We start from the raw sequence: 18,179 nt of genomic DNA, 5'->3' as shown, positions 1-18,179 counted from the left end.
GTGCACTATTTTCCCAAACGCGATATCCCACGCTCACTTCAAGGAAACCAATTATCGTTGCGGCTATGCCAAGAAAAACATTCAAAATCACTTCATATAAAAAAGAATCAGTTTTGAATAAAAAAACTGAAGAAAAATCTGTAAAAAAGGTTGTAAGGAATAGAAGATAAAAAGAATATGCGAAAAGATAAGAAAAAGTAAATCTATACGGGGTTCATTTGTGAGAGAAGTCAGCTTAATGGTAACTAAATCATTCTATTTCCTTATTGCCACATTTCTTACACTGTTAATATCTTGAATTAAAAAAAAAAAAATGGTTATAATAATCTGGGAAAGAGTAATAAACAAAAACAAATATTAATGAAATGTCTACGAGGCTATGCAACCACATTTGCAGAAGGGATAATTTAAAGTTGAATCGAAACTTCCTTATTTATTTATACAATTCTCGCAGGAAGGAAACAAAATGTTCCCTTCAGAGCGACATAAATTCTAATAAAGGAGAGAAGGTGAGAATAAAAGGCAATACAGTTCTACAATATTACTATAGCTATTCCCAAAGAAGCTGAATATAAATAAAAATAATTCAAAACTCTACAAAATATCAGTTATATCATTTCATAAATAAAATCTACACTCACTATTTGTATACGAGCATACTCGTATATTAGCATACACATAAATGCTTTCAGGTTGAACGATTTCCTTTCTTCTTCTGTATTTTTGGAAAAGGATCAATATGACGGTCAATCAAAAGGTTTTGAGTTGCGGACAAAGGGTTATTTATTTGAGAATAAATTTTTACATTCCTTCTTTTCAATGCAATTCAGAGGATAATAAAATCGAAAGCCTCTCAATTGTGCGATAGAATTAATCAGGAAGGAAACGCAGAAGTCATTTATGTCTAAATTGAAGTACAAGTAATTATAATTTTGACTCAAGTAATTAAACCCAACAATTTAGCCCAAAAAAGTGGGCAATTTATAACCAATATATGAAGAAGTAATATTACGGAAGCATATTCAGTCTCTGACTTCTGAACACCGAATAATTTGGACGACCGATGTAAGATAATAAACTAACTAATAAGATAGACAAGACAGTCTTCTGCCCTGCCAATTTATTCGTTGAAAGAAAACTGTAAACATTCGTTACTTCAACCTCGCTGATTTTGTTCAGTGTTAGTACCGTCTCTACTTTTTTGTCGTCACAAACCGCAATTTAGTGCTGTAATTTTTTTTTTAGGGGGTCGCGCTGATCGGAATTTTTATGTTTGAACACCAATAAATGATCTTCTGTAGCTTAAGATATTCGCGAACAATGGGGCAGATGGTGCCAGCTTCGTTAACCAAGAAGTCATTGTTTTATAAGTACAAATGATTTTGTTTAAATTATTATATTACACAATAAGCAGCATTTATCAACTTTCCACCCTGTTGCTTGGAAAGGGAACAACAGTTTCAACTTGAGTACATTCATACCACGCTAGATAGGGCGGTAAGTATCCATGTCAGCAGTCAATCTTAGCGTTTTGCAATCACTTAACACCCGACCAACGTGCGCGTTTATCATGTGATTCCAGTGTCAGCTTGTTCTATTCTATGTAGTTTGTGCTCTATTTACTATTGATTATGTTGAGTGCAGATAGTAGTAGTGTAGTATGTATTGTAAGGCATTGGACAATAAGTACTGACACTGGTTATTAGTTAGTTCCATTGTTTCTAAAACTAGGTATAGTCAAGATTCACACTTTGGCAATTAACATAGGTACATAAAGGTTGTTTTCTTAAAATTATGGACGCTCTCTTCAACGGAGGAAACTAGCAGTGACTTAGAATTAACAGGTTTAATTAATTTGTTTCAAATATAAATGTCTAAATGTTGTTATTTTAGAAAACTCTTCTTCTAACTGCTTGGGATAAACTCCAGAATATTGAATTCAATAAAATATGCTGAAGGCTAATAACTTCGTTAATTCGGGTTATTGATTCAATTATTTTTAAATATATTCAAATATGTCTGGAAATTGAGGCAATGATTTTTATTTGTTCTTTTTACGATAAAAGAAGATTTTTTTTCTGAAACATCTTAAAAATTTCAGTATATGCAAGTTAAAATAGTTGAACTCAATCTCAGAGATTGATTCATCAGGTTTTGTTGAGAAAAATGGTTGTTTAACAAATCTTTTGGCAGTTGCCCACCAATTTAATTGACTCAGGAATGGTTGAACATTGTTTAAAGGGTGTGCAAACCAATAGAGGTTCCCTTCAGCCCTTTTAAACCATGATTTAAGGAAGTGGCGCAACTAGTTTGCACAATTATTTTTTTGTGAGCCACCTAAAAAGAGAAGGTTGCCTTCTGGCGTATTTCAAATATCGACGTAATTCTTAAATTTCACCTTCTTTACAATTCCAAATTTGGCAATATATTTAATTCTCACTGGAGTTATGAAGGTGGTAAAACCACCATTTATCTGAAATGACACTTGAAGGGCTGTGTCTAATTTTTTTTTTTTTATAGAAATCATTTATACAAAAGCTATCTCTGTGATGCGAAATTGAAGAATTTTAGTGGATTGGTTCTCTACAAACGAAGAAAATGGAAAACAAAATTTCTTAAGGTGATTCGCACTCCCGGTAATACAAATTTCTTATAACACAGTATTTTTAGTAATACAATTCATATTCTTCATTTTTACCTAAGTATTACAAAAAAAAAGTACATAGTTCGTTTCATCAGATTAATTAATTAATTTTAGGTTAAACTTACGGGAAGTATTCATTTGCCCCAGAAAGACAGTTTAGAATAGCAAAGTTAGTTGATTAGACACGAGTTCTGTCCTCTGTATTAATGATTAAATTGGGTTATCTGTTGGCGGACGTACGCCTCATTTAATGGTTATGGTACATCTTTTAGTGGTTCAAATGGGGGATTATATTTGGCGCGGGGCATATCCTAGTAAAACTTTATTGCCGCGAAAGTCAATTTAATATTTGGCGGCAAGTTTCTGTAATCGGATAATAGAAGGGTTAAAAGATATGTTAATAATTAAGTATTCACAGGATAAAGCAATAAAATTCTACTCAGATACATAATGAGTGCTTAACCTTAATTGATAAATACCTTATTCGTTCGATGAAGGTAAGCATCTGCTAACGATTTATTAATGCGATTGTCAACAATAAATAATTGAACTTCTAAAGATCAGTTGGAATAACAAGGAATAAATATTAAAAGCCAGGCAAAGATTACTTGCTTGAATTCAACTTTCGCTTTAAAAAAAAAAATGCGCAAAAAGAAGACTAATAAAAAACATATTCCTTGAAAATGTACCCTAGTACTTAGCCGTTTAAATCTTTTCACCAGCTGTGGGTGAAGTATCAAATTTCAAGCACCTGTTTTGTCGTCATTTCTTACCTACCAACAACCAGCTCTGTCCTTAAAATGACCTTTTTTACTAGCAGAACATAATTTTCAGTAATTCCAATTTTTCAAACTGTTGAGAAAACTTCTAGGTTTTTTTTTTAAAGTATTAACCAAATTAATAAACGAATAGTTTGCCTTACATTATAGTAGCAGTAAAAATTATTGTTGGTTTTAATCCTTCTGGATTGATCTGTGAAAAGGCGCTTTACATTCAAGTTTAATAACTAGGTTATGGAACCACCCTAACAAAAAATCAGTAAAACTTTGCCAACAGAATATTCAAACTAATAAAAATAATAAAAGATTATGTTGCGAAATTATCAGTTCTCAAGAAAAACGGCGCAAACTCTTTCACGGACTTTCCGCTGCCTTAGTATGGGCTACCAATTACAATTTACTTGAAACTCAGGATTTGTGCGAACATTCGTTTAACTGATCTTCTTTAAATTTAAAATTTTACCGCATCTTTCATTCCTATTAATACTATGCGAATAATGAGATCTCTCTTAACACTTGAAAGACACTCTTGAGAGAAGCTAGACCTCGTCATCTCTCCCGACTTGCATAAAAAAGAATTATCCTGAGAAACATTATCTAATAATTAGCTTGCGAGTTAAAAGATAATCGAATCTATTCAGTGAAATGGAATTTTCTGTTGACAGAACACACCCAGACGGATTTGTAAAATTCTTTTCTTTTTTTTCAGACTGAGGGAAGCTTAGAACAAAACTTCATTGAAAACTTCAAGCAAAAAATTAATATTGCTAAGATAGTAAAATTAATTGTCTCTACAATAAGTAATGATTTATGGAAAAAAATAATAATAATCGTATTATGGCCTTCAGATTATGTTAAATAGTGCCTTTAAGTTTAATAGAAGATCGGCCAAAGATAAGGTGGGCATAAGTTCTTTATCAACTGTCAACAAAGGTGTAAGAATAGTGTCTTTGTAGCAAAACAAAGAAAGATATTGAAAGCAGAAGTATGCGTGCAAAAAATCAAATTCACCCCATACAAATTGGGCAGAAAAAAAGAAAAAGAGTGGAAGATCGATTTGAGAATCAAAGCTTTGTACTTTTACGATAAAAGTGGCTACTTATTAACGGTTGGAATCCTCCGCCTTCAGCCATATCATACAATAGCGCTCACTGCTGGAGAACCCACTCGTAGAAGACGGGGGAAAAACCAGTCCTTGACATTGTGAGAGAAGTAATCTGTGTGAACACACATCGTCTTTTACTCGATATAACTATTCTTAAGTTTCATCTTTTCTTAATCTTCAACTTAAATTTCTTTTAACTTAAATTTTTTTGAAACATATTTATGTTTTAATAACATTTTTCTGCTAATAAATTTTATATTTCTAACTTCACCATCCATAATGATCTCCAAATCCCGTTTGTCAAAGATCTTGCGAAGACTCGTTTTCTAAAATTTCATTCCTCTACAACAGCTTATCCCAACCCTCTAATCGAACACCTATCTTCTTCTGCAATACCAGGTGATTAGATTAGATTAGATTAAATTTGGGTGGCCTCAGGGCCTACGCCACTGCGACCCCTTTGGGTCTATTGTGGCTCCCCTAACTTTAAAGCTCACCCTCCAGACCTGTCCTTTTAATTAGACTCTTAATGCTGGAGAGCGACTCTTGGGTAAAGCTCACAGGCCTTGGTTTTTCCTCCCCGAGAAGTAACATCCTTAGCCAAACAAGCCCCCTCACAATGGCACAACACGTGCAGTGGTGTTTCCTCCTCTTCCTGACAGAACCTGCAAAGGCTATCATCTGCCAGGCCCATGCGATGCATGTGTTTTCTGAGTCTGCAGTGGCCAGTTAATAGACCTACAATCATCCTGATAGCCCCACGTCCTTGGCGGATTAATTCTGCAGTCAGCCTCGGCGAATAGCCTTTAATAAACTCCTTCGCCTGTCTCTGTCCAGTGGTGGCAGACCACCACTCCTGAGACATACTCTGCACCCATAAGTTAATGGTCGCAGTCTTAATACACTTCGGAACCCCAAAACAGGGCTCCGGGCCAACGAAGTATCTCGCAGAGCCTTCCCGGGCCAATAAATCTGCCGCTTCGTTACCCTTATGTCCTGAATGACCAGGTACCCAGATACCAGGTGATACTCCAAAAAGATTGAAGAGAAGATATCCCCGCGATCATAAGAGCATTATAGGATGATATTGTTTTATCTTGTATCACATTTGCTTGTTGCAGCAGTTGTTGCAGTTGTAAATTTCAATAAAAAATTTAAACAAACAAAAATTAATCATATAAAAATAATGAATACAAAAATATAAGAAGAGTAGGTCAAACAAATGTAATTTAAGAAAAGATAGACTGACATATCGACAGTTTTCTAATCATGGAGATGCTTTAAAACTTTTCTCTTATAAACTCAAGATTTAATTTTATTGACGGGTAACAATATTTTGAATAAAACAATATTTTTAATTTTTGGGATTGTGTTTGGTAAAAAGTGACTGACAATAAGTACAATAGCTAGTAATTAATTTATAACTAATGAATAGAAAACATAGCTTAGAATATTTTTAATAATAAATAGGAACAATTGATAAAATGTGATTAAAAAAATATTAATTTAACATATAAATAATTGTACATTATACAAAAGATTTTAGCTTAAAATTTACAAAAATTGATTTACATATTCTATCTCTGCGTTCTAAAATTCGTCAATAAAACATGAAAGGCAACTATATAATTCTGACTCATAAATTTAGAATTAGCTTCTAAAATCGCTTATCTTTTCTACACATTATTTGCACGAAATTCTTTTTTAATGTCTTCAGTCCAGCTGTAAGCAGTGGGTTCCGCTTCTCGATTTATCTCCCAGTTGCAGAATAAAGCCTCCAGTCCATAGATCCGAAGATCTGGAAAGTAGAAGAGCTGGAAATGTCATAACCTTGTAAAATTTAAAATACGTTTTTGTTGCCTTCTTCACTCCGTTCTTCGGATGGTATCATATGAAGTGAAACCTCAGCAGTTTCTCTTGTATTTCAACTATGTCGTCTAAAGGAAGTTGACATCCTAGACAGTTGAATTCACTTGTTCGAATTATACCTTGGTCGCTAAGTCTACGTAGCTCTTGCCGGACTGCTCTCCTTGAATACTATTAGTTTTGTTTTACAGCTTAAAAAGGAAAGCTGCTTTACCTCTTTGCAGTTGGTGTTCAGTAATATGCAGGTTATCTCCTCTTCTGCAGAATATTAGAGAAATAAGGCTATCAACAATGCAAAGGGTATTCATCCTAGTTTCTTGTAAAAGATGCCTGTTGGGAGTATCGGTTGACATTCTTAATCCTTTCAAAAAGGATAGGAAAGGGTGTGTGGGAGATAAAGTAGACATCCTTGTCATACCTATCTCTACGCCTATAATTTAGTGTAATAAATAATTTATTATTCTAACAATGAGAAAAGGACCTACATTTCGTTTTACCTGGAGCAGTTTTAGCATATTTTTACTTAATAAACGCTGTTATGGTTACGTTACTATCCTAGAAAAAGGCAATTGAACATTAAAAAAATCTGCTATAATGCATAGTGCACTCGTTGCATTGGAGTTAGGTGACTTCAGAGCAGCAGTAGAGCCGCCGCCAACTGACTAATGAAAGTTCCGTCCGTCCCCCACCTAAAACGTAACAAGCATGAAACAGTACCCTACCGACCTAGTTATTCCGAGGCGGCTGTTTTAATATGTTGCAGATATTACAGACAACATAACCGGTTTTAGTAACCACTACCTCATCATCTTCCTCTCTTTGTTAGCTGGTCCTGTCGAACAGTTACGTACAACCAATATTGTAACTAATATTCAATGTATTTTGGTTTATTTATTCTCAACGGGCAAGCAGTTTATGATTATGTTTTATCATTTTATGTTATTTTTTCAGTTTGAAATCGTTTTAAAAAAACATTATCATGTTCATGTTTGGCGAATTCAACATGGAATTAAACTCTTTTAGAATTCCACTTTTTTATGATTTTTTAAATTGGAACGTTTTTGTTCTAAAAGGATACCGACTTGACAGACTCTTAACACATTAACCAATAAGATCGAGAGAATAATGAATAACTCATTGTTTTAAATGAATGGCTCATTTATTCTGACTGACGTTGTTAATGAAGTTTTCTTTTAGCTTGTTTGAATTGTTTAGTGAAAAGAAATTAACCTATTGTTTGAATTTATTTTTAGTTCGGCGAGAGGAGTTGTGGCCAAGCGCGTTATCATGCTGCAACAAAACTTATTTTCAATTATTTAAACGATGTACTTCATCTAGTTGTTGGCAGTATAGGTCAGCATTCTTTAAAAGTCTAAAATTGAATTATTTTTCGTGATTTCATTAAAATACACAATATCGATTATTTCTCAATTTTGCATCGACTTGAGCCTTGCGCCATCCTAATTTTTACCATTATCCAATCTTTAGACCAGTTATGTGGATTTCACCAAAGTAATTCCACTTCTCAGGAGATATCATTATTCATTTAAGAAAGGCAAGACAATAGGATTTTTGAGAGAGAAATTGGCAAGTATCCATTCACCAGTCAGCCTTGGGGTTAAGTTCGTGCACCATTGCCCTACAACTTCTTCGAGTTACAATGAAGAATACCCTATAATTTCTGATAGACTACAGAGTTTAAAACGTAATATATGTGCAATAAACTTTTCAAAAATTCTCTAAATCTACTTTTGTATCTTTCAAAAAATATAACTCCTTTCGAAATATAACGAAACTCAAAAGAAATGGCAGTCAGATGATTTTGAGTGTACAATGACGGATAATAAAATGAAGAGATTACTTTGCCATCATTATGTTCAAAGTACCCTTGAATTCACCAGAAGTAAGAATACAATAAAAATTGTCAATACTATATTCGTTTCAGAAGATTACGTGCAGAAAGGATAAATTGGCTGATTTAATTTGTTAGATATTGTAGAAAGATTACTAATCTGCAAACTGCATGAAAGGATAATTTGATTCTACATGATCTTAAAAGGAAACGGATCAGAGTTTTTTTATTTTTTCAGTAACATTTCGAACCAAAATAAAAAATATAGGTAAGCTTCTTTTACTGTTTATCCAATAGCAACCTACCACATGTGTCCGAAGCTAGAACGTTCAGTAACGTACAATCCCTCTAATTCCCACCAATATTCAATTGAATTTTTTATTCAATACTCAATACATTGAATTGTTTACATTTCCTAAAAAGATGTTTCTAGAGCCAGGTGCTGTGCAATCTTTTGCAATGAAATAAAAATCACTGTGAGTTCTCGTTTTATCATGCAAATCGATTACTGCCTGGCTTAATCTTTTCTATTCTCACCTGCGCATTAATACTATTTCATGTAATTCCTCTTTTCTCGTTTCATTCTGCAATGTGTGTATCGGTCTGGCTATCAGCTATTTTTCAAACGCCACATTAGCTGTATACACAGATGAAAAAATTCAATATCTAAAATACTCACCATCGCAGTATCACCACTTATTAGTTGTAAAAATTTGAAAATCTAAGAAATCAGTTTGTGATTGATTTTCTTCTATTAACTGTCCCAAACGAAATTTACGATCAACTAAGTTATCTAGCCGGTTTATAAATACAAAAATGCCACGGCCATCTATCTATCCGTGAAACGATGCTGATTCAATCACATAAGCTCCAAAAAATCATACATGAGCAAGGATAGGTTGTTAGGGAAAAGTGGATTATCCACATTTTGGCCTCTTAATGAACTAATACAGACGTGCCTCTCATAATGGACACTCTCACTAGCGGCCACCTCCATTTACGGAAAGTTTTTGGATTCCCCCGTTTTACCCTTATACACTTTTTATATAAAAGATCTCCGTCTAACGGTCACTCTATATTAAGCGACCGCGGACATTGATTTTGGGGAATGGATTATATATTTCACCTCCCACCAACGACCACCTTATTATTAAAAGTTGGTTTGACGAGGTGATCAAAAGAATTATCCCCTCTCAAGTTTTTGTTTTTTTTCTGGTTTTTCCTAAAGTTTCCTATATAAGCTCATATACCTTGTACCATTTTAATCATTTTCCAATATTACTTTGGACGAACAATATTATTTTTTCCGATATGTCTCCCAAACGAAAGTGGTTAACTCTAGAAGAGAAATTAAATGTGTTGGAAGATTTTGCAAAAACCAAATCGAGCCATCGTCAACTTGCCGAAAGGTTTGTTCTATTTTTCTAATAATAGATGATAGTATGATGATAATTTTACCATAAATTATTATTGTTATGAATAAATGTGATGATTATTATAAAAATTATTAAATAAGTCAATAATATGTAGTTTTTTGATAAATTTTTTTGATAATTAAGAAAAATTTGATGCATATCATATAGCTTAATAATTATACAATTATGCACGTTTTAAATCTATTAATAATAAACAATTTTTAAATAGATGTTTGGAAAAAAAACCCATATTTTTTCATTATGAAACTTGCCTATCTCCTTCTAACGAACAGCGGCCACTTTGCTTTTCCCCGCCAGTGTCCGTTACTCGATTCGGTTCGACTGTAGTCTATAAATAAAGTGCAGTAAGACTTCAAAACTAGCCTACCAAAGTTGCTTTTAATGAATTTAGCTGTCCTCACCTCAGTTGTTTTTTTCGCAGAACTTAAGCAATACATATTGTGTAAGCATACATTTGCATGGGATGTGTTTGCTAGAGGAACATAAATATTCTATGTTGCGCTGGATTTGGCTCTTTATCAGTCCCTATCTGCATTTGCACTAAACTAAACGAAAGTTTAATGGCTTTAAAGTTAATTAATCGAAACATAAACTTCTGATAATTTTTTCTCGAATTCAGAATGTTTAAATATTTTGTGCTCAAAACACAAGTTTTACTTGGTACAGAAAAAATTCTGTTTGTCGATTCTACTTGTGAACTTTCACGTTTCTTACCTAATGGCATCTGACAATTTAAAGCAATAATTATTCTAATTTGTCTTGACATTAAATACTACATCATCAAAATGATCAATAAAAATATGAATGAATCTATTAAATTCCAACAATAGCAGTCTCTTACATGTATAATGTAGTCATTGTGTAAGTACGTTTAAAATTAACATAAATTAAATAGAACACAACGATTTACAGAGCATTATTTAACTTGTTTATAAGGTTAGAGATAAACTAGAATTTGTATAAACTACAAAACGAGAACAAAATAAATGTTTTTTTAATAAACTTCCAAAATGTCCGGTCCAGTTAGTTTATCCACATCTAAAACTGTTTCTAGATTCTGTCATGTGGCCAAGTTTATAATATATATTTTAAAACAATAAAAACTAACAATATTAAAAATAGAAACGAATGGAATTATGAGACACACTTTGCGCTTTGAAAATATATTTCCAAGCCAAACATATACAAATCTCGTGGACAACAAAGTAAAAGTTAAGCCTACACCTCTATCATTAACGGATTGGTGCAAAAAGTAGGTGACAGTTTCAAATTAAACGCACTATTTCTAATTTATATTTAACTGTTCCTCCATTAAATACAATTTTTATTTCCTTCAGTGCAAATTGGAAAGTCTGAAATCTTGTCAAACATAACCAGTGAATTACTTTATTAAACACAAAAAGTATCGAAAATAAAAAGAAATGTTAGCCAGCGAGGTAACTCTCATTTAGCTACAAGGCTGAGGACAAAATTAAAACATTGCTTTTATCCATTTTTTTAAACTATTTAAAAATTTAGCTTAACAGCATAAAAATTTAGCTTTTTTCTGATACATAAATTTTTAATTGCACGTTCTAGAACTAAACAAAGTCCAAACCTCCAACACCCGCACAATTCCCCTAATCTTTAAGATTAATATCTGAAATGTGGTATGCGGTTACCGTAGGCTGATTTATTATTTTTCCAGTCAGAACGTTCGTTCTTCAATTTCGGATTTGCGTATCGTTGCTGTATTAGTATACGATTATTTTTAGCTGAGTTTTTAAAGTTTTGAGAGAATCGCCAACGTTTCAACCAACCCAAATAAGACAACCAGTTGCGCTACTGATCTTAGCTAAGCACTTTGAACTAAGAATTAAAAAAAAAAAAATTACAATCGAAATTAATGAAATATACTATTCCCAAAGTTATAAGTACTACAAACGGAGAACTGTTAGGCAAAATAAATATTTTACGATGTGCGTGGAATGTCTCCTACTTCTAAATGTTGACGATCCGACAGAAGGTTTTCGCCAAAGACGGGAAGGGTACAATGTAGGAAAGTGGCAGTAGAAGTGGTGGATTGTTCGTTGAAAAACCACTACGGGAAATAAAATGGGAAAACAATGAAAATATATGGGGGTTATGTTTGTCCCCGGAGAGCAGGAAGACGTTATCGTCACTGGTGCTCCCTAAACAGAGCTTATCACGTGTTGCCAGGCCGGTATGCTCCAGTCTACCACGACTACTACATTCCCAACACACTTGTAACAACAATACAACACACTACAACCTTGTACATATAGTAAAACTGTATCCTCTATTGAACTCAACTAAACTCATACCATACTCCCAAAAACCATCTGAAGTTTTGTTCAACAGTTCTAGCAAAATGCACAGTTATATGTATTTATAAATAACACTTCATTTTGACCTCATCAAATTATCACTCTAAATACTTGTTCTATTTAATTAAAATTTATATCTCTAAATAATGTAGTTTATTTTCAAAAATTACTCTATAATCAATGTCTTTATGTAAATCATTTTTTACGGGTAAAATTGTAAATATAAGAAAAGAGTAACAAAAGATTTATCTTTAACTCGTTCTATCAAAATTGAAAAGTAAAAAAAAAAAAAGCAGAAGCAAAAGCTGAAAGCACTGGGCAAATATTTCTGACAACACATGATTGATGGTAAGATTACAGAAGAGAAGAAATATTAAAAAAATACAGTCCTTATAAAATAGTCAACAAGTTGGACAGAAAGTCAATGAACTTCGACCTTAGCTGGTGTATTATGAATACTTACTCCAAACATTTTGATTAAATCTTCAGTCAATTTAATCAAGTATTAAGAGGAGTAATACACTATTTTATTTAGAATAGCTCTGTTTTGGAGAGGACGAGTAGGAGTTAGAATAATGAAGAAGAAGGGAGTGCTGTTGGAAAGCTACACATAAATGCATCAATAGTGGGGTTTTATTCAATTTGGGACACTTAGATATTGAAATTTCTTTTTCTTCTTCAGCTCGAAAAAGCCTAAGTATTGGCTTTTAAAATTAGTGTAATAGTTGGATTATGAAGGAGTTATGTGAGACCTAAACACCAGATTTTTATGTGGTATGCTCGTAAAAATTATTGCTTAACTCATTATGCAAATATCAAAATAATATTTTTGGTAATGCTGTGTAAAAATAATGATACATAACCAGCTAAACTTATCAACAACAATAAATTACACGCAATTTATTAATAAATGCACGACATTTAAGCATTTTTGTCTGAATTTCATTCAAATAATATGCAAATAAAAATATATCAACGAGTTGATACAATATTGTTAATTTTACGTTTTGAATTTGTAAAGCTCACAGTCTGTCGATTTAAATCTGCAAACGAAATGCAGAATAAGGAATCATAACATGATTTCCGATTTATTTAACCATAACAGTTCGAATAAATAAATAAAAATTAAATTAACTAACGATTAAGAATTTATAGAATAACCATATCCTTAATACTTTAGATAAAGATCTTTGGAACGTATACAAGATCTAACTTTCATTTTATCTGGTCTGGCTTCTTCAAAGGCTTCCTGATAAATTGAATTCATTTGACTGATACACTATTATTATTATTTTTTACTGCTTACAATCTCTTGTTTTTAAGGGTTCTTTTTAATTTGGCTAAAATCTTAACAGAACCATGTTTAATGAAGCTGAAAATTAATTAATTTGAAAATGTTTCTTTTTTTTTTAACAATTTTTCTCTATGTAGCTCAACTTTAGAGTGGTTCTTGTTAATTTAATTTGGTAGATGTAATTGTTAATGCTAATTTGCGAGAAAACTTTCATTCCTTTTACTATAGAAAGAGAAGAACTATTTGTCCCATCTAGTTCAACCAAATCCCTGACCCTGCTTATTATGTTTCCAATCTTATCCTCCATATTATTATCCTCCCAAAGCGTCGCCTGATGTGTCCTAGAGACGATTTAGTGTAATTTAATTTGCTTGAAACCAAAATGAATTACAAAGCTACACCGCTGGGTTTGTACTTGCATTAGGTGCCACATTTGTTTGGAAACTTTGGTTCTTTCACTTTTACTAAGTTATAAATAAATAAATGTGTACAAAGAAGCGTTTTATAAGAATTATTTAATATTTTAACTTTTCATTAAGTTAAAATGATAGTGGAAGTGCGTCATAGAAGTGAATAAAATGCAATGCTTTATCATGGTAAAATCCACAACTCTAAAGAAAGCATAATGTAATATTAAGAAAAGCTATTGATAAAAAAGACCTATAATATATTTAGTGAATATAAAGTGAATGTATACGCTCCATAAAACTGGGTACACAAAATAAGAAAAGACAAAGAGAAATATGTTAGCCATGTGGAGAGGATGTGTTATGTCGGTCGTGAAAAAAAAGCTTTCTATGTAGCTGAAGATCAAGGGACGACATTGTCGACTGGACATGTGGAACAGGCTGATTCAGCATCAACTCCAGCCTTCACTAGGCCCTATCCCAGCATTCCTGTTGTTATAAGGGACAGAAGAAAGTGAACTAAACGGCTCGGATATTCCGAAAAATATCGACTAGTCCAATGTCAGTTGTTTACAATTCCAACATCTTACAGTAGAGAGCTTCTGGAGGAAAAGATATTTCCAGTTAAAAATTTAGCCACCATTATGTTGTCCTTTCCTTTTTTTTCTGTTCGACGGCTTTTGTAAGATTATTTATTTATCCATTCATCCACGGGCAAACAGCAATCATTTAAGTGATTTAAATAAAACTGATTCAGAAATACTCATTTAATGACATTTTACCTAGTTAAGTATCAATAAATCTTACTAATTCTATTAAAATTTGTAATTTCGAATTCTTTTTCAGGTTTCAAGAGAGTTTATGGAAACGAAATTACAAAAAAAAAAACTTCCATGAAACATTGCAAGACTCTTTCAATTCTTTAAACTTCACAATTTTTCTGTTAATTGACTGGAATATACAGGTTCATGTAGAAACACTAATTATAGAAGAGGCTTACATTTAATAACTACCTTATAACTAAGGTCACTTAATTAACTAACACAATAGCTTCATTCTAACTTAATTAAAATTATTATTTGTGAAATGACAATGTGAGGTAATGGTATGTAAATATGTAGTTGAATGTACCTCTTTTAGAGTGTGGCTTTGACGTAGAATGTTGACGATGGTGAGAACTAATTCGTTTGAAATTTCATCTTTAGATTTGATCACTTCTGAAGATCAAGTGCCTTGTAAATGTTTCTACGGCCCTTGATGGAAAGGAAAGAGCACTCATTTTGATAGGATTTGTAGTTTGAGCAAACGTGGGTGTTTATTATTATTATTATTATTATAATTATTGTTCTTTATTTCTTTTTCCATTATTTACTTGAAGGCTTTTTTTATCGTAATAAGTTCACTCTGATTAAATGTTCTCTATCCTTCCTTTAAACCTAAATTTTTGCGTCTCCTAGTTGCCCTTAAAGTTGAACTTTCTGTACACATTATTATGTCGGATTTTATTAAAATATAATATTAAGCACCACACATCTTTCCCAAACGGGGAATGTTCGGATTTATATCGGTAATTTTCTAAAACGAATAATATTATTGAGAATAATCAAGTGACAGACAGCAAACTATGCAGAAATAACAACTAAAAAGTAGTCTCGTGTAGTGAGAGTAGTTCATACCGAATCGGTATTATTGAATTTCTCACAGTCAACTGTTCCGATAAATGTTAACGAATAAATCCTTTGGGATTAAATCCGTGATGTTAGTGTGTTTTTTGATTTTTTTAATATTGGCTGTTTCATTTGTACAATGATTTGATTTGAATAAAATCAAGAGTGCAAGTGAAATATAAAAAAGTGCATGTTAACCTCTCTAAACAAGTTTAAAACAAAGCAGACCAATGATTTTCTAAAAAACAATTATGAACATGTATAAAAAAAGTAGCTTTTTTTTAGAAGAATTAGTAGAGTAGATTTTTAAGTTATCCACCCATTTTTAAATAAATGACTGATTAAGCTCTTGCAGAAAATCTATGGCGATCTGAAAGTCTTCGCTGTACTCCTAGGGATGCAATTGAGGTACACTAAATAATACTGATGTTTTTTTACTTATGTGGAACTGTAGAGATAGGAAATCACGTTACATTAAAACAGACTGACCACCGAGGAAAATGTCGTTTCCGAGCCTCTCATGGTCCCAAAAGATGTTCTTCTTTCGCTGGGTTTGATGAAAAAACTTTGTCAAAGCTATGATCCAAGAAGGACAAGTCTTCAAGTACTTAACTGATAAATTTTCTAGATTAAGTGTTGCAAAATTTAAGGAAGGTATTTTTGTTGGGCCACCATTTCGACAACTTGCAAAGAATCCTGCGTTTGTCCTAGTTTTAAAGGGGAAAGAAAAGGAAGCTTGGGAAGCCTTTAAGGCATGGGTTTTTTGGGCAACAAAAGAGATAATAATTACACTCTATTGGTGGACAATACTGCTACAAAAAAATACCATCAACTCGGATGCAACATGTCCCTTAAAATCCATTTTTTCCACTCCCACCCAGACTTATTGCTTCAAAGTTGTGGAGCAGTCTGTGAAAAATTCTATCAGGGTATTTCGTTAATGGAAAAAAAGATATCAGGGTCTTCATCTTCGACACTTAATTCTTGTAAATCTTGACTAAAAAAAAAAACTTTATCTTGTAGTTTACATAGTCGTTCCTAGGCATATCTGATATTTCGCACATATTTAATTATCTAATTACTATTATTCCATTTATTACTCCTCTCGTTCAACTGTACAGCTTCTTTTTATTTAAATTTCAAGTGGACATTAAATTCAAAGTTTGAACAAATTCGTTGGAACCCTTTTTGAGAAATCACAACAACTGGATAAGCTGTATTTTTTAAAGTTACGTCTTAAGTGTTGAATTTCACATTTGAACTTACCAGTTCTTTTGCTGAGTTAGTGCTTAGACTTATTGTTTCGTCACTCAGATTCTCCAGCTAACTCTCTCAAATATCCACACCCAAAGTGAGAGAGAAGTTGAACGTTATAAGAAAAATACCCTTGTAGATAGTTACTGAGAGATATAAAAATATACAAATATGTAGCACTTGTGCAATAATGGGACTTGCTAAGTTTGGGTAGGATTACGTCGTTTGTGGATTCAAACTCTTCCCATTTTAACCATCACCGGCATTCCCAGTTCTCACATTTGCACGCTAAAGACTCGGTCGCTAGGTCAATAGTAATGTTCTTTCTTTTTCTACGCCATCAACTTCTTTCTTTGTCTGGGTATTTACAATGATAAGTCCTAATACACAATATAAGATGATTTTTCTCTTTTACTCTATCACATCTACTATAATTTCCTTTATTCATTTCTTGCCAAAGCTCTAAAAAGGCTCTACTTTCATATTTTTCTACTTTTCTTGATAAAAAAATTACAAACTTAATAAACTATTATTTAAAACAAATGAACTTCTTGATCAAAGTTAAAACACGTTTTGAAGCTTGATTGCCTCAAGACAATAGTTTTTTATAATTCATTAAAAGATTAAGAAATAAATATAACAACTAATTAAGTGCTACTTCTGATTTGAGTAGTTAAGTGTAATTGATTAAATGCAAAATGAATGTTAAGAGTAACAAGAAAATATTAATTTACATTTAAACAGTTTATTTTATTAAATTAAAAAAGGCATTTATTTCGAAGCCAGCTGACATTATTCCGCTGAGATGATAGCCCTAGAATAAAGGAGTTGTTACCAGTAAATCACAGTAATGGCCATTAATATAATTTATATTTTGCAAAATGTACTCTCTAGCAGAATGTATGGTCATTTACACAGCATTTTCTACCGTATTACTGCCCCATCAAATACTATAAAAAATAAATCAATTTTACATCATATTTTGGTGAAAAAGTACCACAGTGGTATTGGCCGCTGGATAATTTACAATTATTTTTTTATCTGAGTAATTTTTACTCATAAATTAATAAAGATATTTGTACCTCGTGGAATTTGATTGAAAATGTCTTAAGAAAAACTAATTATATAATCGGCTACAGTCGTTAATTTTTGTATCAACTTTATTAGTACTACACTCACGTCTGTTGTAATTAAATTCAACACTTTTAAAGTTGACAATTTAATGCAAGACTATCTTGGAAGGTACTTGTGTACATTATTATATTATTATTAATAGTATTAGTCTTAAACTAATAGAACTTGAACATTTAGTTCATTTCATGTCCGAACTTTGCAAAAATATATAAAAATAGAAGTGTTAAAAATGCAAACAAAATGAAGGCTCTCTTTTAACAAACATTTCTCAGACACCCGGTTACATCGTTGATTCTGATATTAAGGCAATCTCAGAACATCTCAATTGGTTTCATAGCAGATTCACTTGGTAGATTGTGTGAGCTGAGAAACATCCATTTATTGTTGGAGTGTAAGGTTAATCCGATTTGTTCG

At 32.3% G+C, this 18,179-nt stretch overlaps 1 protein-coding gene and 1 long non-coding RNA gene across 6 annotated transcripts in view; one reads left to right on the top strand and one right to left on the bottom strand.

Annotated features, from left to right (window-relative positions):
* The window catches only part of SPR (G protein-coupled sex peptide receptor), a 270,016-nt gene that overhangs the window by 242,001 nt on the left and 9,836 nt on the right, over nucleotides 1–18,179 (bottom strand). The window lies entirely within an intron of this gene.
* On the top strand, nucleotides 1,529–17,611 carry LOC141456472 (uncharacterized). The gene is made up of 4 exons (XR_012459789.1): nucleotides 1,529–1,844; nucleotides 2,521–2,636; nucleotides 4,133–4,322; nucleotides 14,557–17,611. It is a non-coding gene; the product is annotated as an uncharacterized lncRNA (long non-coding RNA).

The sequence above is a fragment of the Rhodnius prolixus genome, unplaced genomic scaffold (genome assembly GCF_049639745.1).
Source record: "Rhodnius prolixus isolate KJV_2025 unplaced genomic scaffold, Rpr scaffold_4, whole genome shotgun sequence".
Taxonomy (NCBI): Eukaryota; Metazoa; Arthropoda; class Insecta; order Hemiptera; family Reduviidae; genus Rhodnius; species Rhodnius prolixus.
Note: the sequence above shows the minus strand (reverse complement) of the source record. Positions and strands in the feature narration are given on the sequence as shown.